The following is a 24544-nucleotide window of genomic DNA, read 5'->3' as shown; positions in this document are numbered from 1 at the left end:
AAGTGCTTCAAACAAACACATACTTTGCATGCACAGAGAAGAGGTGGAATATATGTAAGACTGAAGACACAGGTGAAATGAGAAATAGATTGACTGCTTCGCTGCCAAGTTTTATACGCAATTTCTTCAGTGCAATACAAGAAAGCACCAAACAGTATAACACAGTTGTCAATTGGTTTCATAGTCCATTCCCTTTGTTTAGTGCTGTGAAAGGAAGAACCGAATTTCAAAATTGATCAATGATGTTTCAGAAATTTCCCAAAGGGAATACCAAGCCGAGTGTTAAAAACTGCATTTACTCACAGGCTTTGAGCAGGAAACACTGAAATGCTATTAAAGTGCAACATCCAAGGGAACACTGACTCTGTCAAAGATGATCCAAATGGAATTAATGAAAAGTCCAAATTACAAACAACAGAATCAAAATAGGGTGAGGGGACACCTGGATTTGAACCAGGGACCTCTTGATCTGCAGTCAAATGCTCTACCACTGAGCTATATCCCCAGCTTTGCAGTAAAATCAGAATGACAAAATATCAGTACATCATGAAAGAGTGTGAGGATCATACTAAGTTGTGCCAGAAAGTACAACCTTGAAACTGTGGAACAGAAGAAGTAGTCCTTAATATTATTTATTAAAGGAAAACTGGATCATTTAAAAAACAGATTTGTTTGTTTCATTGTTATTTTATTTGAACAGGCAGTGGTACATAGGACCAATGCCTCTACATACAATGATTGTTTTGAAACATTCTTAAAGGGGAAGAGGTTTTTACGGGACACCTTATCATTTGAGGATTGGTTACCACAATCACGGAGATGGTGATGAAGTATGATTGTTTTGGGCCAAATTATGGTGGAAAAACATTTCTACGTACCACTACAATTCGGTATTTGGAAGGTACACCCAAACACCCCTTTCGAATACCTTTCATTTAATACATCAGAAAAAGCCATTTTGCGTTTGCAAATGGCCTGATTCTTCAGACCAGCCTTCTTGCAACTGCAATGATAGTTCGTAAATCTTGCACGTAGGCAGAGCTTTTAAGGAGAAATTAAATAGTTCCTACGTTGCACAAAAATGAAGTGCTTCAAACAAACACATACTTTGTATGCACAGAGAAGAGGTGGAATATATGTAAGACTGAAGACACAGGTGAAATGAGAAATAGATTGACTGCTTCGCTGCCAAGTTTTATACGCCATTTCTTCAGTGCAATACAAGAAAGCACCAAACAGTATAACAAAGTTGTCAATTGGTTTTATAGTCCATTCCCTTTGTTTAGTGCTGTGAAAGGAAGAGCCGAATTCCAAAATTGATCAATGATGTTTCAGAAATTTCCCAAAGGGAATAACAAGCCGAGTGTTAAAAACTGCATTTACTCACAGGCTTTGAGCAGGAAACACTGAAATGCTATTAAAGTGCAACATCCAAGGGAACACTGACTCTGTCAAAGATGATCCAAATGGAATTGATGAAAAGTCCAAATTACAAACAACAGAATCAAAATAGGGTGAGGGGACACCTGGATTTGAACCAGGGACCTCTTGATCTGCAGTCAAAAGCTCTACCACTGAGCTATATCCCCAGCTTTGCAGTAAAATCAGAATGACAAAATATCAGTACATCATGAAAGAGTGTGAGGATCATACTAAGTTGTGCCAGAAAGTACAACCTTGAAACTGTGGAACAGAAGAAGTAGTCCTTAATATTATTTATTAAAGGAAAACTGGATCATTTAAAAAACAGATTTGTTTGTTTCATTGTTATTTTATTTGAATAGGCAGTGGTACATAGGACCAATGCCTCTACATACAATTATTGTTTTGAAACATTGTTAAAGGGGAAGAGGTTTTTACGGGACACCTTATCATTTGAGGATTGGTTACCACAATCACGGAGATGGTGATGAAGTATGATTGTTTTGGGCCAAATTATGGTGGAAAAACATTTCTACGTACCACTACAATTCGGTATTTGGAAGGTACACCCAAACACCCCTTTCGAATACCTTCCATTTAATACATCAGAAAAAGCCATTTTGCGTTTGCAAATGGCCTGATTCTTCAGACCAGCCTTCTTGCAACTGCAATGATAGTTCGTAAATCTTGCACGTAGGCAGAGCTTTTAAGGAGAAATTAAATAGTTCCTACGTTGCACAAAAATGAAGTGCTTCAAACAAACACATACTTTGTATGCACAGAGAAGAGGTGGAATATATGTAAGACTGAAGACACAGGTGAAATGAGAAATAGATTGACTGCTTCGCTGCCAAGTTTTATACGCCATTTCTTCAGTGCAATACAAGAAAGCACCAAACAGTATAACAAAGTTGTCAATTGGTTTTATAGTCCATTCCCTTTGTTTAGTGCTGTGAAAGGAAGAGCCGAATTCCAAAATTGATCAATGATGTTTCAGAAATTTCCCAAAGGGAATAACAAGCCGAGTGTTAAAAACTGCATTTACTCACAGGCTTTGAGCAGGAAACACTGAAATGCTATTAAAGTGCAACATCCAAGGGAACACTGACTCTGTCAAAGATGATCCAAATGGAATTGATGAAAAGTCCAAATTACAAACAACAGAATCAAAATAGGGTGAGGGGACACCTGGATTTGAACCAGGGACCTCTTGATCTGCAGTCAAAAGCTCTACCACTGAGCTATATCCCCAGCTTTGCAGTAAAATCAGAATGACAAAATATCAGTACATCATGAAAGAGTGTGAGGATCATACTAAGTTGTGCCAGAAAGTACAACCTTGAAACTGTGGAACAGAAGAAGTAGTCCTTAATATTATTTATTAAAGGAAAACTGGATCATTTAAAAAACAGATTTGTTTGTTTCATTGTTATTTTATTTGAATAGGCAGTGGTACATAGGACCAATGCCTCTACATACAATTATTGTTTTGAAACATTGTTAAAGGGGAAGAGGTTTTTACGGGACACCTTATCATTTGAGGATTGGTTACCACAATCACGGAGATGGTGATGAAGTATGATTGTTTTGGGCCAAATTATGGTGGAAAAACATTTCTACGTACCACTACAATTCGGTATTTGGAAGGTACACCCAAACACCCCTTTCGAATACCTTCCATTTAATACATCAGAAAAAGCCATTTTGCGTTTGCAAATGGCCTGATTCTTCAGACCAGCCTTCTTGCAACTGCAATGATAGTTCGTAAATCTTGCACGTAGGCAGAGCTTTTAAGGAGAAATTAAATAGTTCCTACGTTGCACAAAAATGAAGTGCTTCAAACAAACACATACTTTGCATGCACAGAGAAGAGGTGGAATATATGTAAGACTGAAGACACAGGTGAAATGAGAAATAGATTGACTGCTTCGCTGCCAAGTTTTATACGCAATTTCTTCAGTGCAATACAAGAAAGCACCAAACAGTATAACACAGTTGTCAATTGGTTTCATAGTCCATTCCCTTTGTTTAGTGCTGTGAAAGGAAGAACCGAATTTCAAAATTGATCAATGATGTTTCAGAAATTTCCCAAAGGGAATACCAAGCCGAGTGTTAAAAACTGCATTTACTCACAGGCTTTGAGCAGGAAACACTGAAATGCTATTAAAGTGCAACATCCAAGGGAACACTGACTCTGTCAAAGATGATCCAAATGGAATTAATGAAAAGTCCAAATTACAAACAACAGAATCAAAATAGGGTGAGGGGACACCTGGATTTGAACCAGGGACCTCTTGATCTGCAGTCAAAAGCTCTACCACTGAGCTATATCCCCAGCTTTGCAGTAAAATCAGAATGGCAAAATATCAGTACATCATGAAAGAGTGTGAGGATCATACTAAGTTGTGCCAGAAAGTACAACCTTGAAACTGTGGAACAGAAGAAGTAGTCCTTAATATTATTTATTAAAGGAAAACTGGATCATTTAAAAAACAGATTTGTTTGTTTCATAGTTATTTTATTTGAACAGGCAGTGGTACATAGGACCAATGCCTCTACATACAATGATTGTTTTGAAACATTCTTAAAGGGGAAGAGGTTTTTACGGGACACCTTATCATTTGAGGATTGGTTACCACAATCACGGAGATGGTGATGAAGTATGATTGTTTTGGGCCAAATTATGGTGGAAAAACATTTCTACGTACCACTACAATTCGGTATTTGGAAGGTACACCCAAACACCCCTTTCGAATACCTTCCATTTAATACATCAGAAAAAGCCATTTTGCGTTTGCAAATGGCCTGATTCTTCAGACCAGCCTTCTTGCAACTGCAATGATAGTTCGTAAATCTTGCACGTAGGCAGAGCTTTTAAGGAGAAATTAAATAGTTCCTACGTTGCACAAAAATGAAGTGCTTCAAACAAACACATACTTTGCATGCACAGAGAAGAGGTGGAATATATGTAAGACTGAAGACACAGGTGAAATGAGAAATAGATTGACTGCTTCGCTGCCAAGTTTTATACGCAATTTCTTCAGTGCAATACAAGAAAGCACCAAACAGTATAACACAGTTGTCAATTGGTTTCATAGTCCATTCCCTTTGTTTAGTGCTGTGAAAGGAGGAGTCCAATTCCAAAATTGATCAATGATGTTTCAGAAATTTCCCAAAGGGAATACCAAGCCGAGTGTTAAAAACTGCATTTACTCACAGGCTTTGAGCAGGAAACACTGAAATGCTATTAAAGTGCAATATCCAAGGGAACACTGACTCTGTCAAAGATGATCCAAATGGAATTGATGAAAAGTCCAAATTACAAACAACAGAATCAAAATAGGGTGAGGGGACATCTGGATTTGAACCAGGGACCTCTTGATCTGCAGTCAAAAGCTCTACCACTGAGCTATATCCCCAGCTTTGCAGTAAAATCAGAATGACAAAATATCAGTACATCATGAAAGAGTGTGAGGATCATACTAAGTTGTGCCAGAAAGTACAACCTTGAAACTGTGGAACAGAAGAAGTAGTCCTTAATATTATTTATTAAAGGAAAACTGGATCATTTAAAAAACAGATTTGTTTGTTTCATTGTTATTTTATTTGAACAGGCAGTGGTACATAGGACCAATGCCTCTACATACAATGATTGTTTTGAAACATTCTTAAAGGGGAAGAGGTTTTTACGGGACACCTTATCATTTGAGGATTGGTTACCACAATCACGGAGATGGTGATGAAGTATGATTGTTTTGGGCCAAATTATGGTGGAAAAACATTTCTACGTACCACTACAATTCGGTATTTGGAAGGTACACCCAAACACCCCTTTCGAATACCTTCCATTTAATACATCAGAAAAAGCCATTTTGCGTTTGCAAATGGCCTGATTCTTCAGACCAGCCTTCTTGCAACTGCAATGATAGTTCGTAAATCTTGCACGTAGGCAGAGCTTTTAAGGAGAAATTAAATAGTTCCTACGTTGCACAAAAATGAAGTGCTTCAAACAAACACATACTTTGCATGCACAGAGAAGAGGTGGAATATATGTAAGACTGAAGACACAGGTGAAATGAGAAATAGATTGACTGCTTCGCTGCCAAGTTTTATACGCAATTTCTTCAGTGCAATACAAGAAAGCACCAAACAGTATAACACAGTTGTCAATTGGTTTCATAGTCCATTCCCTTTGTTTAGTGCTGTGAAAGGAAGAACCGAATTTCAAAATTGATCAATGATGTTTCAGAAATTTCCCAAAGGGAATACCAAGCCGAGTGTTAAAAACTGCATTTACTTACAGGCTTTGAGCAGGAAACACTGAAATGCTATTAAAGTGCAACATCCAAGGGAACACTGACTCTGTCAAAGATGATCCAAACGGAATTAATGAAAAGTCCAAATTACAAACAACAGAATCAAAATAGGGTGAGGGGACACCTGGATTTGAACCAGGGACCTCTTGATCTGCAGTCAAATGCTCTACCACTGAGCTATATCCCCAGCTTTGCAGTAAAATCAGAATGACAAAATATCAGTACATCATGAAAGAGTGTGAGGATCATACTAAGTTGTGCCAGAAAGTACAACCTTGAAACTGTGGAACAGAAGAAGTAGTCCTTAATATTATTTATTAAAGGAAAACTGGATCATTTAAAAAACAGATTTGTTTGTTTCATTGTTATTTTATTTGAACAGGCAGTGGTACATAGGACCAATGACTCTACATACAATGATTGTTTTGAAACATTCTTAAAGGGGAAGAGGTTTTTACGGGACACCTTATCATTTGAGGATTGGTTACCACAATCACGGAGATGGTGATGAAGTATGATTGTTTTGGGCCAAATTATGGTGGAAAAACATTTCTACGTACCACTACAATTCGGTATTTGGAAGGTACACCCAAACACCCCTTTCGAATACCTTTCATTTAATACATCAGAAAAAGCCATTTTGCGTTTGCAAATGGCCTGATTCTTCAGACCAGCCTTCTTGCAACTGCAATGATAGTTCGTAAATCTTGCACGTAGGCAGAGCTTTTAAGGAGAAATTAAATAGTTCCTACGTTGCACAAAAATGAAGTGCTTCAAACAAACACATACTTTGCATGCACAGAGAAGAGGTGGAATATATGTAAGACTGAAGACACAGGTGAAATGAGAAATAGATTGACTGCTTCGCTGCCAAGTTTTATACGCAATTTCTTCAGTGCAATACAAGAAAGCACCAAACAGTATAACACAGTTGTCAATTGGTTTCATAGTCCATTCCCTTTGTTTAGTGCTGTGAAAGGAGGAGCCCAATTCCAAAATTGATCAATGATGTTTCAGAAATTTCCCAAAGGGAATACCAAGCCGAGTGTTAAAAACTGCATTTACTCACAGGCTTTGAGCAGGAAACACTGAAATGCTATTAAAGTGCAATATCCAAGGGAACACTGACTCTGTCAAAGATGATCCAAATGGAATTGATGAAAAGTCCAAATTACAAACAACAGAATCAAAATAGGGTGAGGGGACACCTGGATTTGAACCAGGGACCTCTTGATCTGCAGTCAAAAGCTCTACCACTGAGCTATATCCCCAGCTTTGCAGTAAAATCAGAATGACAAAATATCAGTACATCATGAAAGAGTGTGAGGATCATACTAAGTTGTGCCAGAAAGTACAACCTTGAAACTGTGGAACAGAAGAAGTAGTCGTTAATATTATTTATTAAAGGAAAACTGGATCATTTAAAAAACAGATTTGTTTGTTTCATTGTTATTTTATTTGAACAGGCAGTGGTACATAGGACCAATGCCTCTACATACAATGATTGTTTTGAAACATTCTTAAAGGGGAAGAGGTTTTTACGGGACACCTTATCATTTGAGGATTGGTTACCACAATCACGGAGATGGTGATGAAGTATGATTGTTTTGGGCCAAATTATGGTGGAAAAACATTTCTACGTACCACTACAATTCGGTATTTGGAAGGTACACCCAAACACCCCTTTCGAATACCTTCCATTTAATACATCAGAAAAAGCCATTTTGCGTTTGCAAATGGCCTGATTCTTCAGACCAGCCTTCTTGCAACTGCAATGATAGTTCGTAAATCTTGCACGTAGGCAGAGCTTTTAAGGAGAAATTAAATAGTTCCTACGTTGCACAAAAATGAAGTGCTTCAAACAAACACATACTTTGCATGCACAGAGAAGAGGTGGAATATATGTAAGACTGAAGACACAGGTGAAATGAGAAATAGATTGACTGCTTCGCTGCCAAGTTTTATACGCAATTTCTTCAGTGCAATACAAGAAAGCACCAAACAGTATAACACAGTTGTCAATTGGTTTCATAGTCCATTCCCTTTGTTTAGTGCTGTGAAAGGAAGAACCGAATTTCAAAATTGATCAATGATGTTTCAGAAATTTCCCAAAGGGAATACCAAGCCGAGTGTTAAAAACTGCATTTACTCACAGGCTTTGAGCAGGAAACACTGAAATGCTATTAAAGTGCAACATCCAAGGGAACACTGACTCTGTCAAAGATGATCCAAATGGAATTAATGAAAAGTCCAAATTACAAACAACAGAATCAAAATAGGGTGAGGGGCCACCTGGATTTGAACCAGGGACCTCTTGATCTGCAGTCAAAAGCTCTACCACTGAGCTATATCCCCAGCTTTGCAGTAAAATCAGAATGGCAAAATATCAGTACATCATGAAAGAGTGTGAGGATCATACTAAGTTGTGCCAGAAAGTACAACCTTGAAACTGTGGAACAGAAGAAGTAGTCCTTAATATTATTTATTAAAGGAAAACTGGATCATTTAAAAAACAGATTTGTTTGTTTCATTGTTATTTTATTTGAACAGGCAGTGGTACATAGGACCAATGCCTCTACATACAATGATTGTTTTGAAACATTCTTAAAGGGGAAGAGGTTTTTACGGGACACCTTATCATTTGAGGATTGGTTACCACAATCACGGAGATGGTGATGAAGTATGATTGTTTTGGGCCAAATTATGGTGGAAAAACATTTCTACGTACCACTACAATTCGGTATTTGGAAGGTACACCCAAACACCCCTTTCGAATACCTTCCATTTAATACATCAGAAAAAGCCATTTTGCGTTTGCAAATGGCCTGATTCTTCAGACCAGCCTTCTTGCAACTGCAATGATAGTTCGTAAATCTTGCACGTAGGCAGAGCTTTTAAGGAGAAATTAAATAGTTCCTACGTTGCACAAAAATGAAGTGCTTCAAACAAACACATACTTTGCATGCACAGAGAAGAGGTGGAATATATGTAAGACTGAAGACACAGGTGAAATGAGAAATAGATTGACTGCTTCGCTGCCAAGTTTTATACGCAATTTCTTCAGTGCAATACAAGAAAGCACCAAACAGTATAACACAGTTGTCAATTGGTTTCATAGTCCATTCCCTTTGTTTAGTGCTGTGAAAGGAGGAGCCCAATTCCAAAATTGATCAATGATGTTTCAGAAATTTCCCAAAGGGAATACCAAGCCGAGTGTTAAAAACTGCATTTACTCACAGGCTTTGAGCAGGAAACACTGAAATGCTATTAAAGTGCAATATCCAAGGCAACACTGACTCTGTCAAAGATGATCCAAATGGAATTGATGAAAAGTCCAAATTACAAACAACAGAATCAAAATAGGGTGAGGGGACACCTGGATTTGAACCAGGGACCTCTTGATCTGCAGTCAAAAGCTCTACCACTGAGCTATATCCCCAACTTTGCAGTAAAATCAGAATGACAAAATATCAGTACATCATGAAAGAGTGTGAGGATCATACTAAGTTGTGCCAGAAAGTACAACCTTGAAACTGTGGAACAGAAGAAGTAGTCCTTAATATTATTTATTAAAGGAAAACTGGATCATTTAAAAAACAGATTTGTTTGTTTCATTGTTATTTTATTTGAACAGGCAGTGGTACATAGGACCAATGCCTCTACATACAATGATTGTTTTGAAACATTCTTAAAGGGGAAGAGGTTTTTACGGGACACCTTATCATTTGAGGATTGGTTACCACAATCACGGAGATGGTGATGAAGTATGATTGTTTTGGGCCAAATTATGGTGGAAAAACATTTCTACGTACCACTACAATTCGGTATTTGGAAGGTACACCCAAACACCCCTTTCGAATACCTTCCATTTAATACATCAGAAAAAGCCATTTTGCGTTTGCAAATGGCCTGATTCTTCAGACCAGCCTTCTTGCAACTGCAATGATAGTTCGTAAATCTTGCACGTAGGCAGAGCTTTTAAGGAGAAATTAAATAGTTCCTACGTTGCACAAAAATGAAGTGCTTCAAACAAACACATACTTTGCATGCACAGAGAAGAGGTGGAATATATGTAAGACTGAAGACACAGGTGAAATGAGAAATAGATTGACTGCTTCGCTGCCAAGTTTTATACGCAATTTCTTCAGTGCAATACAAGAAAGCACCAAACAGTATAACACAGTTGTCAATTGGTTTCATAGTCCATTCCCTTTGTTTAGTGCTGTGAAAGGAGGAGCCCAATTCCAAAATTGATCAATGATGTTTCAGAAATTTCCCAAAGGGAATACCAAGCCGAGTGTTAAAAACTGCATTTACTCACAGGCTTTGAGCAGGAAACACTGAAATGCTATTAAAGTGCAATATCCAAGGGAACACTGACTCTGTCAAAGATGATCCAAATGGAATTGATGAAAAGTCCAAATTACAAACAACAGAATCAAAATAGGGTGAGGGGACACCTGGATTTGAACCAGGGACCTCTTGATCTGCAGTCAAAAGCTCTACCACTGAGCTATATCCCCAACTTTGCAGTAAAATCAGAATGACAAAATATCAGTACATCATGAAAGAGTGTGAGGATCATACTAAGTTGTGCCAGAAAGTACAACCTTGAAACTGTGGAACAGAAGAAGTAGTCCTTAATATTATTTATTAAAGGAAAACTGGATCATTTAAAAAACAGATTTGTTTGTTTCATTGTTATTTTATTTGAACAGGCAGTGGTACATAGGACCAATGCCTCTACATACAATGATTGTTTTGAAACATTCTTAAAGGGGAAGAGGTTTTTACGGGACACCTTATCATTTGAGGATTGGTTACCACAATCACGGAGATGGTGATGAAGTATGATTGTTTTGGGCCAAATTATGGTGGAAAAACATTTCTACGTACCACTACAATTCGGTATTTGGAAGGTACACCCAAACACCCCTTTCGAATACCTTCCATTTATTACATCAGAAAAAGCCATTTTGCGTTTGCAAATGGCCTGATTCTTCAGACCAGCCTTCTTGCAACTGCAATGATAGTTCGTAAATCTTGCACGTAGGCAGAGCTTTTAAGGAGAAATTAAATAGTTCCTACGTTGCACAAAAATGAAGTGCTTCAAACAAACACATACTTTGCATGCACAGAGAAGAGGTGGAATATATGTAAGACTGAAGACACAGGTGAAATGAGAAATAGATTGACTGCTTCGCTGCCAAGTTTTATACGCAATTTCTTCAGTGCAATACAAGAAAGCACCAAACAGTATAACACAGTTGTCAATTGGTTTCATAGTCCATTCCCTTTGTTTAGTGCTGTGAAAGGAGGAGCCCAATTCCAAAATTGATCAATGATGTTTCAGAAATTTCCCAAAGGGAATACCAAGCCGAGTGTTAAAAACTGCATTTACTCACAGGCTTTGAGCAGGAAACACTGAAATGCTATTAAAGTGCAATATCCAAGGGAACACTGACTCTGTCAAAGATGATCCAAATGGAATTGATGAAAAGTCCAAATTACAAACAACAGAATCAAAATAGGGGGAGAGGACACCCGGATTTGAACCAGGGACCTCTTGATCAGCAGTCAAATGCTCTACCACTGAGCTATATCCCCAGCTTTTCAGTTAAATCAGAATGACAAAATATCAGTACATCATGAAAGAGTGTGAGGATCATACTAAGTTGTGCCAGAAAGTACAACCTTGAAACTGTGGAACAGGAGAAGCACTCCTTAATATTATTTATTAAAGGAAAACTGGATCATTTAAAAAACAGATTTATTTGTTTCATTGTTATTTTATTTGAATAGGCAGTGGTACATAGGACCAATGCCTCTACATACAATGATTCTTTTGAAACATTCTTAAAGGGGAAGAGGTTTTTACGGGACACCTTATCATTTGAGGATTGGTTACCACAATCACGGAGATGGTAATGAAGTATGATTGTTTTGGGCCAAATTATGGTGGAAAAACATTTCTACGTACCACTACAATTCGGTATTTGGAAGGTACACCCAAACACCCCTTTCGAATACCTTCCATTTAATACATCAGAAAAAGCCATTTTGCGTTTGCAAATGGCCTGATTCTTCAGACCAGCCTTCTTGCAACTGCAATGATAGTTCGTACATCTTGCACGTAGGCAGAGCTTTTAAGGAGAAATGAAATAGTTCCTACGTTGCACAAAAATGAAGTACTTCAAACAAACACATACTTTGCATGCACAGAGAAGAGGTGGAATATATGCAAGACTGAAGACACAGGTGAAATGAGAAATAGATTGACTGCTTCGCTGCCAAGTTTTATACGCCATTTCTTCAGTGCAATACAAGAAAGCACCAAACAGTATAACAAAGTTGTCAATTGGTTTCATAGTCCATTCCCTTTGTTTAGTGCTGTGAAAGGAAGAGCCGAATTCCAAAATTGATCAATGAAGTTTCAGAAATTTCCCAAAGGGAATACCAAGCCGAGTGTTAAAAACTGCATTTACTCACAGGCTTTGAGCAGGAAACACTGAAATGCTATTAAAGTGCAATATCCAAGAGAACACTGACTCTGTCAAAGATGATCCAAATGGAATTGATGAAAAGTCCAAATTACAAACAACAGAATCAAAATAGGGTGAGGGGACACCCGGATTTGAACAAGGAGCCTCTTGATCTGCAGTCAAATGCTCTACCACTGAGCTATATCCCCAGCTTTTCAGTAAACTCAGAATGACAAAATATCAGTACATCATGAAAGAGTGTGAGGATCATACTAAGTTGTGCCAGAAAGTACAACCTTGAAACTGTGGAACAGGAGAAGTAGTCCTTAATAATATTTATTAAAGGAAAACTGGATCATTTAAAAAACAGATTTATTTTTTTCATTGTTATTTTATTTGAATAGGCAGTGGTACATAGGACCAATGCCTCTACATACAATGATTGTTTTGAAACATTCTTAAAGGGGAAGAGGTTTTTACGGGACACCTTATTATTTGAGGATTAGTTACCACAATCACGGAGATGGTGATGAAGTATGATTGTTTTGGGCCAAATATGGTGGAAAAACATTTCTACGTACCACTACAATTCGGTATTTGGAAGGTACACCCAAACACCCCTTTCGAATACCTTCCATTTAATACATCAGAAAAAGCCATTTTGCGTTTGCAAATGGCCTGATTCTTCAGACCAGCCTTCTTGCAACTGCAATGATAGTTCGTACATCTTGCACGTAGGCAGAGCTTTTAAGGAGAAATTAAATAGTTCCTACGTTGCACAAAAATTAAGTACTTCAAACAAACACATACTTTGCATGCACAGAGAAGAGGTGGAATATATGCAAGACTGAAGACACAGGTGAAATGAGAAATAGATTGACTGCTTCGCTGCCAAGTTTTATACGCCATTTCTTCAGTGCAATACAAGAAAGCACCAAACAGTATAACAAAGTTGTCAATTGGTTTCATAGTCCATTCCCTTTGTTTAGTGCTGTGAAAGGAAGAGCCGAATTCCAAAATTGATCAATGAAGTTTCAGAAATTTCCCAAAGGGAATACCAAGCCGAGTGTTAAAAACTGCATTTACTCACAGGCTTTGAGCAGGAAACACTGAAATGCTATTACAGTGCAATATCCAAGGGAACACTGACTCTGTCAAAGATGATCCAAATGGAATTGATGAAAAGTCCAAATTACAAACAACAGAATCAAAATAGGGTGAGGGGACACCCGGATTTGAACAAGGAGCCTCTTGATCTGCAGTCAAATGCTCTACCACTGAGCTATATCCCCAGCTTTTCAGTAAACTCAGAATGACAAAATATCAGTACATCATGAAAGAGTGTGAGGATCATACTAAGTTGTGCCAGAAAGTACAACCTTGAAACTGTGGAACAGGAGAAGTAGTCCTTAATAATATTTATTAAAGGAAAACTGGATCATTTAAAAAACAGATTTATTTTTTTCATTGTTATTTTATTTGAATAGGCAGTGGTACATAGGACCAATGCCTCTACATACAATGATTGTTTTGAAACATTCTTAAAGGGGAAGAGGTTTTTACGGGACACCTTATTATTTGAGGATTAGTTACCACAATCACGGAGATGGTGATGAAGTATGATTGTTTTGGGCCAAATATGGTGGAAAAACATTTCTACGTACAACTACAATTCGGTATTTGGAAGGTACACCCAAACACCCCTTTCGAATACCTTCCATTTAATACATCAGAAAAAGCCATTTTGCGTTTGCAAATGGCCTGATTCTTCAGACCAGCCTTCTTGCAACTGCAATGATAGTTCGTACATCTTGCACGTAGGCAGAGCTTTTAAGGAGAAATTAAATAGTTCCTACGTTGCACATAAATGAAGTGCTTCAAACAAACACATACTTTGCATGTACAGAGAAGAGGTGGAATATATGTAAGACTGAAGACACAGGTGAAATGAGAAATAGGTTGACTGTTTCGCTGCCAAGTTTTATACGCCATTTCTTCAGTGCAATACAAGAAAGCACCAAACAGTATAACAAAGTTGTGAATTGGTTTCATAGTCCATTCCCTTTGTTTAGTGCTGTGAAAGGAAGAGCCGAATTCCAAAATTGATCAATGATGTTTCAGAAATTTCCCAAAGGGAATAACAAGCCGAGTGTTAAAAACTGCATTTACTCACAGGTTTTGAGAAGGAAACACTGAGATGCTATTAAAGTGCAATATCCAAGGGAACACTGACTCAGTCAAAGATGATCCAAATGGAATTGATGAAAAGTCCCAATTACAAACAACAGAATCAAAATAGGGTGAGGGGACACCCGGATTTGAACCAGGGACCTCTTGATCTGCAGTAAAATGCTCTACCACTGAGCTATATCCCCAGCTTTTCAGTAAAATCAGAATGACAAAATATCAGTACATCATGAAAGAGTGTGAGGATCATACTAAGTTGTGCCAGAAAGTACAACCTTGAAACTCGGGAACAGGAGAAGTAGTCCTTAATATTATTTATTAAAGGAAAACTGGTTCATTTAAAAAACTGATTTATTTGTTTCATTGTTATTTTATTTGAATAGGCAGTGGTACATAGGACCAATGCCTCTACATACAATGATGGCTTTGAAACATTCTTAAAGGGGAAGAGGTTTTTACGGGACACCTTATCATTTGTGGATTGGTTACCACAATCACGGAGATGGTGATGAAGTATGATTGTTTTGGGCCAAATGTCGGTCGGATGTGCTTTTACGTACCGGATCGGAATCGGCCCCCATAAAATCATACGTAAAGTATATAGCAAGTCAACCTGAAATCTGCTGGGCCAGAAAGGCCTCGATTCCGATCTGTGTCGGAAGGTTAGGAGTCTGTACGAATTTGTCGGGACGGCATGGCAGAGTGCCCGGGATGGGCTCCATGGCTCTTGGGCAGTCGTCCCCGGGCGTCCGGGGCTCCATCCAGGCCGACGGCATGGCAGAGTGCCCGGGACGGGCTCCATGCGTCCCGGGCCTTCGCCCCCCGGGCGTCCGGGGCTCCATCCAGGCTGACAGCATGGCACAGTGCCCGGGTTGGGCTCCATGGTTTCCATTGTGGTCCTCCCCTGGGTGTCGGGGCGCTCCAGGCCGACGGCATGGAAAAGTGCCCAGGACGGGCTCCATGCGTCCCGGGCATTCGTCCCGGGACGGGGACGGGGTGGGGAGAGTCCAGGCGGCTTCACTTTCGTGCCCGGCCATCTGGTAGCCAGATCCCCTCGGCCATCTGGTCGCCCGCAACGCTTTCCTATGGGGCGACCAGATGGCTGAACTTCCCTGGAAGTCCAGATGAGGTGCCATTCGCCTCCCGGATCCCAGCTAGGGCTCCATGAGGTCGGGTTCTTTCACGCCTTGGGTCCCCTCTGTCACCTCGCGTGCACAGATTACAAGAAAAGGGGGTAATTTTGCTCCGGATTACTAGGGAGAAGGGTACGCCCGGACACCCCTCCGAGGGTGGTGGTTCTCTGCCATGGGGACCAGATGGGCTATGCCTGGGCAACACCTCCCTAGGCCACCCGGGGCTTCCTTCCTCCAGGCCAACTGCATGTCAAATTGCCCAGGACGGGCTCCATGGCTCCTGGGCAGTCGTCCCCCGGGTGTCCAGGGCTCCATCCAGGCTGACGGCATGGAAAAGTGCCCAGGACAGGCTCCATGCGTCCCGGGCATTCATCCCCCGTGCGTCCGGGGCTCCATCTAGGCTGACGGTATGGCAGAGTGCCCAGGTCGGGCTCCATGGTTTTCATGGTGGTCCTCCCCTGGGTGTCTGGGGGCTCCAGGCCGAAGGTATGGAAAAGTGCCCAGGACGGGCTCCATGTGTCCCGGGCATTCGTCCCCTGGGCGTACGGGGCTCCATCTAGGCTGACGGTATGGCAGAGTGCCCAGGTCGGGCTCCATGGTTTTCACGGTGGTCCTCCCCTGGGTGTCTGGGGGCTCCAGCAAGAAGGCACGGAAAAGTGCCCAGGACGGGCTCCATGCGTCCCGGGCCTTCGCCCCCCGGGCGTCCGGGGCTCCATCCAGGCTGATAGCATGGCACAGTGCCCGGGTTGGGCTCCATGGTTTCCATTGTGGTCCTCCCCTGGGTGTCGGGGCGCTCCAGGCCGACGGCATGGAAAAGTGCCCAGGACGGGCTCCATGCGTCCCGGGCTTTCGTCCCGGGACGGGGACGGGGTGGGGAGAGTCCAGGCGGCTTCACTTTCGTGCCCGGCCATCTGGTAGCCAGATCCCCTCGGCCATCTGGTCGCCCGCAACGCTTTCCTATGGGGCGACCAGATGGCTGAACTTCCCTGGAAGTCCCGATGAGGTGCCATTCGCCTCCCGGATCCCAGCTAGGGCTCCATGAGGTCGGGTTCTTTCACGCCTTGGGTCCCCTCTGTCACCTCGCGTGCACAGATTACAAGAAAAAGGGGTAATTTTGCTCCGGATTACTAGGGAGAAGGGTACGCCCGGACACCCCTCCGAGGGTGGTGGTTCTCTGCCATGGGGACCAGATGGGCTATGCCTGGGCAACACCTCCCTAGGCCACCCGGGGCTTCCTTCCTCCAGGCCAACTGCATGTCAAATTGCCCAGGACGGGCTCCATGGCTCCTGGGCAGTCGTCCCCCGGGTGTCCAGGGCTCCATCCAGGCTGACGGCATGGAAAAGTGCCCAGGACAGGCTCCATGCGTCCCGGGCATTCATCCCCCGTGCGTCCGGGGCTCCATCTAGGCTGACGGTATGGCAGAGTGCCCAGGTCGGGCTCCATGGTTTTCATGGTGGTCCTCCCCTGGGTGTCTGGGGGCTCCAGGCCGAAGGTATGGAAAAGTGCCCAGGACGGGCTCCATGCGTCCCGGGCATTCGTCCCCTGGGCGTACGGGGCTCCATCTAGGCTGACGGTATGGCAGAGTGCCCAGGTCGGGCTCCATGGTTTTCACGGTGGTCCTCCCCTGGGTGTCTGGGGGCTCCAGCAAGAAGGCACGGAAAAGTGCCCAGGACGGGCTCCATGCGTCCCGGGCATTCGTCCCCCAGGCGTCCGGGGCTCCATCCAGGCTGACGGTATGGCAGAGTGCCCGGGTCGGGCTCCATGGTTTTCACGGTGGTTCTCCCCTGGGTGTCTGGGGGCTCCAGGTCGAAGGCATGGAAAAGTGCCTAGGACGGGCTCCATGCGTCCCGGGCATTCGTCCCGGGACGGGGATGGGGACGGGGTCGGGAGAGTCCAGGCGGCTTCACTTCCGTGTCCGGCCATCTGATCGCCCAGATTCCCTCGGCCATCTGGTCGCCCGGATCCCCTCGGGCATCTGGTCGCCCGCAACGCTTTCTTATGGGGCGACCAGATGGCCGAACTTCCCTGGAAGTCCCGATGAGGTGCCATTCGCCGCCCGGATCCCAGCGAGGGCTCCAGGAGGTCGGGTACAATCGCGCCTTGGGTCCCCTCTGTCACCTCGCGTGCACAGATTACAAGAAAAGGGGGTAATTTTCCTCCGGATTACTAGGGAGAAGGGTACGCCCGGACACCCCTCCGAGGCTGGTGGTTCTCTGCCATGGGGACCAGATGGGCTATGCCTGGGCAACACCTCCCTAGGCCACCCGGGGCTTCCTTCCTCCAGGCCAACTGCATGTCAAATTGCCCAGGACGGGCTCCATGGCTCCTGGGCAGTCGTCCACCGGGCGTCCGGGGCTCCATCCAAGCTGACGGCATGGAAAAGTGCCCAGGACAGGCTCCATGCGTCCCGGGCATTCATCCCCCGTGCGTCCGGGGCTCCATCTAGGCTGACGGTATGGCAGAGTGCCCAGGTTGGGCTCCATGGTTTTCACGGTGGTCCTCCCCTGGGTGTCTGGGGGCTCCAGGCCGAATGCATGGAAAAGTGCCCAGGACGGGCTCCATGCGTCCCGGGCATTCGTCCCCTGGGCGTCCGGGCCTCCATCTAGGCTGACGGTATGGCAGAGTGCCCTGGTCGGGCTCCATGGTTTTCACGGTGGTCCTCCCCTGGGTGTCTGGGGGCTCCAGGCCGAAGGCACGGAAAAGTGCCCAGCACTGGCTCCATGCGTCCCGGGCATTCGCCCCCCCGGCGTCCGGGGCTCCATCCAGGCTGACGGCATGGCAGAGTGCCCGGGTCGGGCTCCATGGGTCCCGGGTAGACATCCCCTGGGCGTCCGGGGCACCCATCTCCATGAGGCCAACGGCATTGGCAAAGTACCCGGGAAGGGCTCCATGGGTCCCGGGTAGACCTCCCCCGGGCGTCCGGGGCACCCATCTCCGTGAGGCCAACGGCATTGGCAAAGTACCCAGGACGGGCTCCATGGGTCCCGGGCAGACCTCCCCCCGGGCGTCAGGGGCTCCCACCTCCAGGCCGACGGAATGTCAAAGTACCCAGGACGGGCTCCATGGGTCCCGGGCAGCTTCCCCCGGGCGTCCGGGGCACCCACCTCCAGGCTGACGGCATGTCAAAGTACCCAGGACGGGCTCCACGGGTCCCGGGCATTCCTCCCCCAGGTCGTCTGGGCCCTAGAGCTCCGGTGGTCCAAACTGCGCCCGAGGCCCAGCCGGGATCCAAGAGCCCTGCCTTGCGTGGGCAGGCAGTCAGGAACCCTACCGCGAAGGCTTGGGAAGGATGGGGAGCTGGGAGTCCTTTCGATCCCGGCCATCTGGACGCCCGCAATGCTTTCCAATGGGGCGACCAGAAGGCCGGGCTTCCCTGGAAGTCCCGATGAGGTGCCATTCGCCTCCCGGATCCCAGCTAGGGCTCCATGAGGTCGGGTTCTTTTACGCCTTGGGTCCCCTCTGTCACCTCGCGTGCACGGATTGCAAGAAAGGGGGGTAATTTCCCTCCGGATTACTAGGGGCAGGGTACGCCCGGATACCCCTCCAGGGCTGGTGGTTCTCTGCCCGGGGGACCAGATGAGATATGCCTGGGCAACACCTCCCCCGGGCGTCTGGGGGCTCCATTCTCCGGGCCAACGGCATGGCTCAATGCCCAGGACGGGCTCCACGTGTCCCGGACAGACCTCCCCTGGGCGTCCGGGGCACCCATCTCCAGGAGGCCAACGGGATGGTAAAGTACCCGGGAAGGGCTCCACGGGTCCCGGGCAGCCTTCCCCCGGGCGTCCGGGGCTCCCACCTCCAGGCCGATGGCATGTCACACTGCCCAGGACGGGCTCCATGGGCCCCGGACAGACCTCCCTCGGGCGTCCGGGGGCCCCCATCTCCAGGAGGCCAACGGGATGGCAAAGTACCCGGGAAGGGCTCCACGGGTCCCGGGCAGCCTTCCCCCGGGCGTCCGGGGCTCCCACCTCCAGGCCGACGGCATGTCACACTGCCCAGGACGGGCTCCATGGGCACCGGACAGACCTCCTCCGGGCGTCCGGGTGCACCCATCTCCAGGAGGCCAACGGGATGGCAAAGTACCCGGGAAGGGCTCCACGGGTCCCGGGCAGCCTTCCCCCGGGCCTCCCACCTCCAGGCCGACGGCATGTCACACTGACCAGGACGGGCTCCATGGGCCCCGGACAGACCTCCCCCGGGCGTCCGGGGCACCCATCTCCAGGAGGCCAACGGGATGGCAGGCCGATGGCATGGAAAAGTGCCCAGGACGGGCTCCATGCGACCCGGGCATTCTTCCCCCGGGCGTCCGGGGCTCCATCCAGGCCGACGGCATGGCAGAGTGTCCGGGACGGGAGCTCCATGGGTCCCGGGCGTCCGGGGCTCCCTTCCCGGGGCCAACGGCTTGTCAGAGTGCCCAGGACGGGCTCCACGGGCCCCGGGCGTCCGGGGCTCCCTTCCCCGGGCCAGCGGCATGTCAGAGTGCCCAGGACGAGTTCCACGGGTCCCAGGCAGTCCTCCCCCGGGCGTCCGGGGCTCCCTTCCCCGGGCCAAAGCATTTCAGAGTGCCCAGGACGGGCTCCACGGGTCCCGGACGTCCGGGGCTCCCTTCCCCGGGCCAACGGCATACCGGAGTGCCCAGGACGGGCTCCATGGGTCCCGGTCGTCCGGGGCTCCCTTCCCCGGGCCAACGGCTTGTCAGAGTGCCCAGGACGGGCTCCACGGGTCCCGGGCAGTCCTCCCCCGGGCGTCCGGGGATCCCTCCCCAGGGCCAACGGCAGGTCAGAGTGCCCAGGACGGGCTCCACGGGTCCCGGGCAGCCCGCCCCTGGGCGTTCGGGGCACCCATCTCCAGGAGGCCAACGGCGTTGCAAAGTACCCAGGAAGGGCTCCACGGGTACCGGGCAGTCCTCCCTTCTCCAGGCCAACTGCATGGTTCAATACCGCAGGACGGGCTCCATGTGTCCCGGACAGACCTCCACCGGGGTCCGGGGCACCCATCTCCAGGCCAACGGCATGGCTCAATGCCCAGGACGGGCTCCATGGGTCCGGGGAGGTGTCCCATGCGCTTCCGGGCTTGGGAGCCCCGGCTGCGTCCAGGGGCCCGGCCGGGCCCCGGGTCGGGTGCTCCGGCCCTGGTCCCTGTCTCCCAGCCTACCGCACTGCCAAGGGCCTAGGAAGGGGTTCCGTTGTGCCCGGGGAGCCTCCCCTTGCTTGTCTGGGTTCAGGAGCTCTGTCCGGGGTCCCTAAGGGCCCGGGGGAGGGCGGCCTCCCCACCCCGGGCTCTGTCCTTGGTCCTGCTGCGTGGCAGTGTGCCCGGGACGGGGTCCGGAGGGACCGGGGAGGCGTCCCATGCACCTCCGGGCTTGGGAGCCCCGGCTGCATCCAGGGGCCCGGCCGGGCCCCGGGTCGGGTGCTCCGGCCCTGCGCCCTTTCTCCCAGCCTGCCGCACTGCCAAGGGCCAGGGAAGGGGTTCCGATGTGCCCGGGGAGCCTCCCCTTGCTTGGCTGGGTTCAGGAGCAGTGGCTAGGGCCCCTGGGGGCCCGGGGAGGGCGGCCTCCCCACCCCGGGCTCTGTCCTTGGTCCTGCTGCGTGGCAGGGTGCCCGGGACGGGGTCCGGAGGGACCAGGGAGGGGTCCCATGCGCCTCCGGGCTTGGGAGCCCCGGTTGGGTCCAGGGGCCCGGCCGGGCCCCGGGTGGGGTGCTCCGGCCCCGGGCCCTGTCCCCCGGCCTGCTGCACTGCCAAAGTCCCGGGACGGGGTTCCGTGGTGCCCGGGGAGCCTCCCCGTGCTTGGGTGGGTTCAGGATCCCGCTCCGGCAGGCCCGGGGAGGCTTCCCCTGCGCCTCCGGGCCTGGGAGCCTCGGGCTGGGTCCAGGGGCCCGGTCGGGGCCCCGGGTCGGGCGCTCCGGCCCTGGGCCCGGTCCCCTGGGCTGCCGCTCCACCCAGGGCCCAGGACAGGGGTCCGTCGGTCCCTTGCAGGCCTCCCCTGCTTGTCAAGGTGTAAGCGGGCCCCGGGTCGGAGGGCCCGCCGGCCCCTGGCAGCCTCCATGGCTGTGGCCCGGCTGGGGCCCCGGGCCTCCGGCCCGCCATGGCCCGGGCGCCCGCTCCCTCCTTCGTCGGGGCACGGGGCGACCAGACGGCGTCCCTTTCGTGCCCGGCCATCTGGTCGCCCGGATCCCCTCGGCCATCTGGTCGCCCGTATCCCCTCGGCCATCTGGTCGCCCCTCTCCCCTCGGCCATCTGGTCGCCCGGATCGCCTCGGCCATCTGGTCGCCCGCAATGCTTTCCAATGGGGGCGACCAGATGGCCGAACTTCCCTGGAAGTCCCGATGAGGTGCCATTTGCCTCCCGGATCCCAGCGAGGGCTCCAGGAGGTCGGGTACTTTCGCGCCTTGTCACACTGCCCAGGACGGGCTCCATTTGCACCGGACAGACCTCCTCCGGGCGTCCGGGTGCACCCATCTCCAGGAGGCCAACGGGATGGCAAAGTACCCGGGAAGGGCTCCACGGGTCCCGGGCAGCCTTCCCCCGGGCCTCCCACCTCCAGGCCGACGGCATGTCACACTGACCAGGACGGGCTCCATGGGCCCCGGACAGACCTCCCCCGGGCGTCCGGGGCACCCATCTCCAGGAGGCCAACGGGATGGCAGGCCGATGGCATGGAAAAGTGCCCAGGACGGGCTCCATGCGACCCGGGCATTCTTCCCCCGGGCGTCCGGGGCTCCATCCAGGCCGACGGCATGGCAGAGTGTCCGGGACGGGAGCTCCATGGGTCCCGGGCGTCCGGGGCTCCCTTCCCGGGGCCAACGGCTTGTCAGAGTGCCCAGGACGGGCTCCACGGGCCCCGGGCGTCCGGGGCTCCCTTCCCCGGGCCAGCGGCATGTCAGAGTGCCCAGGACGAGTTCCACGGGTCCCAGGCAGTCCTCCCCCGGGCGTCCGGGGCTCCCTTCCCCGGGCCAAAGCATTTCAGAGTGCCCAGGACGGGCTCCACGGGTCCCGGACGTCCGGGGCTCCCTTCCCCGGGCCAACGGCATACCGGAGTGCCCAGGACGGGCTCCATGGGTCCCGGTCGTCCGGGGCTCCCTTCCCCGGGCCAACGGCTTGTCAGAGTGCCCAGGACGGGCTCCACGGGTCCCGGGCAGTCCTCCCCCGGGCGTCCGGGGATCCCTCCCCAGGGCCAACGGCAGGTCAGAGTGCCCAGGACGGGCTCCACGGGTCCCGGGCAGCCCGCCCCTGGGCGTTCGGGGCACCCATCTCCAGGAGGCCAACGGCGTTGCAAAGTACCCAGGAAGGGCTCCACGGGTACCGGGCAGTCCTCCCTTCTCCAGGCCAACTGCATGGTTCAATACCGCAGGACGGGCTCCATGTGTCCCGGACAGACCTCCACCGGGCGTCCGGGGCACCCATCTCCAGGCCAACGGCATGGCTCAATGCCCAGGACGGGCTCCATGGGTCCGGGGAGGTGTCCCATGCGCTTCCGGGCTTGGGAGCCCCGGCTGCGTCCAGGGGCCCGGCCGGGCCCCGGGTCGGGTGCTCCGGCCCTGGTCCCTGTCTCCCAGCCTACCGCACTGCCAAGGGCCTAGGAAGGGGTTCCGTTGTGCCCGGGGAGCCTCCCCTTGCTTGTCTGGGTTCAGGAGCTCTGTCCGGGGTCCCTAAGGGCCCGGGGGAGGGCGGCCTCCCCACCCCGGGCTCTGTCCTTGGTCCTGCTGCGTGGCAGTGTGCCCGGGACGGGGTCCGGAGGGACCGGGGAGGCGTCCCATGCACCTCCGGGCTTGGGAGCCCCGGCTGCGTCCAGGGGCCCGGCCGGGCCCCGGGTCGGGTGCTCCGGCCCTGCGCCCTTTCTCCCAGCCTGCCGCACTGCCAAGGGCCAGGGAAGGGGTTCCGATGTGCCCGGGGAGCCTCCCCTTGCTTGGCTGGGTTCAGGAGCAGTGGCTAGGGCCCCTGGGGGCCCGGGGAGGGCGGCCTCCCCACCCCGGGCTCTGTCCTTGGTCCTGCTGCGTGGCAGGGTGCCCGGGACGGGGTCCGGAGGGACCAGGGAGGGGTCCCATGCGCCTCCGGGCTTGGGAGCCCCGGTTGGGTCCAGGGGCCCGGCCGGGCCCCGGGTGGGGTGCTCCGGCCCCGGGCCCTGTCCCCCGGCCTGCTGCACTGCCAAAGTCCCGGGACGGGGTTCCGTGGTGCCCGGGGAGCCTCCCCGTGCTTGGGTGGGTTCAGGATCCCGCTCCGGCAGGCCCGGGGAGGCTTCCCCTGCGCCTCCGGGCCTGGGAGCCTCGGGCTGGGTCCAGGGGCCCGGTCGGGGCCCCGGGTCGGGCGCTCCGGCCCTGGGCCCGGTCCCCTGGGCTGCCGCTCCACCCAGGGCCCAGGACAGGGGTCCGTCGGTCCCTTGCAGGCCTCCCCTGCTTGTCAAGGTGTAAGCGGGCCCCGGGTCGGAGGGCCCGCCGGCCCCTGGCAGCCTCCATGGCTGTGGCCCGGCTGGGGCCCCGGGCCTCCGGCCCGCCATGGCCCGGGCGCCCGCTCCCTCCTTCGTCGGGGCACGGGGCGACCAGACGGCGTCCCTTTCGTGCCCGGCCATCTGGTCGCCCGGATCCCCTCGGCCATCTGGTCGCCCGTATCCCCTCGGCCATCTGGTCGCCCCTCTCCCCTCGGCCATCTGGTCGCCCGGATCGCCTCGGCCATCTGGTCGCCCGCAATGCTTTCCAATGGGGGCGACCAGATGGCCGAACTTCCCTGGAAGTCCCGATGAGGTGCCATTTGCCTCCCGGATCCCAGCGAGGGCTCCAGGAGGTCGGGTACTTTCGCGCCTTGGGTCCCCTCTGTCACCTCTAGTGCACGGATTATAAGAAAGGGGGGTAATTTTCCTCTGGATTACTAGGGAGAGGGTCAGTCAGACCTCCGTGTGGTCTGGCGATTCTGAATCAGGGGAAGGCAGGACCCGGGCCCTCCTGCCGGGGCCCCCAGGGGCCTGGGTACACACCTGCTGCTCAGCCCCCTTGCCGATGGGCCTTTTCC

General features: G+C 50.2%; 10 non-coding genes across 10 annotated transcripts; all 10 read right to left on the bottom strand.

Annotated features, from left to right (window-relative positions):
* Nucleotides 1-433: 433 nt before the first annotated feature.
* TRNAC-GCA (transfer RNA cysteine (anticodon GCA)) lies at nt 434-505 on the bottom strand. Its single transcript has one exon. It is a non-coding gene; the product is annotated as a tRNA-Cys (tRNA).
* A 1012-nt stretch (nt 506-1517) lies between these two features.
* TRNAC-GCA (transfer RNA cysteine (anticodon GCA)) lies at nt 1518-1589 on the bottom strand. Its single transcript has one exon. It is a non-coding gene; the product is annotated as a tRNA-Cys (tRNA).
* A 1012-nt stretch (nt 1590-2601) lies between these two features.
* TRNAC-GCA (transfer RNA cysteine (anticodon GCA)) lies at nt 2602-2673 on the bottom strand. Its single transcript has one exon. It is a non-coding gene; the product is annotated as a tRNA-Cys (tRNA).
* A 1012-nt stretch (nt 2674-3685) lies between these two features.
* On the bottom strand, nt 3686-3757 carry TRNAC-GCA (transfer RNA cysteine (anticodon GCA)). Its single transcript has one exon. It is a non-coding gene; the product is annotated as a tRNA-Cys (tRNA).
* Nucleotides 3758-4769: 1012 nt separating this feature from the next.
* Nucleotides 4770-4841, bottom strand: TRNAC-GCA (transfer RNA cysteine (anticodon GCA)). The gene has a single exon. It is a non-coding gene; the product is annotated as a tRNA-Cys (tRNA).
* Nucleotides 4842-5853: 1012 nt separating this feature from the next.
* TRNAC-GCA (transfer RNA cysteine (anticodon GCA)) lies at nt 5854-5925 on the bottom strand. The gene has a single exon. It is a non-coding gene; the product is annotated as a tRNA-Cys (tRNA).
* A 1012-nt stretch (nt 5926-6937) lies between these two features.
* On the bottom strand, nt 6938-7009 carry TRNAC-GCA (transfer RNA cysteine (anticodon GCA)). The gene has a single exon. It is a non-coding gene; the product is annotated as a tRNA-Cys (tRNA).
* Nucleotides 7010-9105: 2096 nt separating this feature from the next.
* Nucleotides 9106-9177, bottom strand: TRNAC-GCA (transfer RNA cysteine (anticodon GCA)). Its single transcript has one exon. It is a non-coding gene; the product is annotated as a tRNA-Cys (tRNA).
* A 1012-nt stretch (nt 9178-10189) lies between these two features.
* On the bottom strand, nt 10190-10261 carry TRNAC-GCA (transfer RNA cysteine (anticodon GCA)). Its single transcript has one exon. It is a non-coding gene; the product is annotated as a tRNA-Cys (tRNA).
* Nucleotides 10262-11273: 1012 nt separating this feature from the next.
* TRNAS-GCU (transfer RNA serine (anticodon GCU)) lies at nt 11274-11345 on the bottom strand. The gene has a single exon. It is a non-coding gene; the product is annotated as a tRNA-Ser (tRNA).
* Nucleotides 11346-24544: the final 13199 nt, after the last annotated feature.

This window comes from Lissotriton helveticus, chromosome 1_2 (genome assembly GCF_964261635.1).
Source record: "Lissotriton helveticus chromosome 1_2, aLisHel1.1, whole genome shotgun sequence".
Lineage (NCBI taxonomy): Eukaryota > Metazoa > Chordata > Amphibia > Caudata > Salamandridae > Lissotriton > Lissotriton helveticus.
The sequence above is the reverse complement of the archived record's forward strand: the minus strand, read 5'-3'. Positions and strand labels throughout refer to the sequence as shown.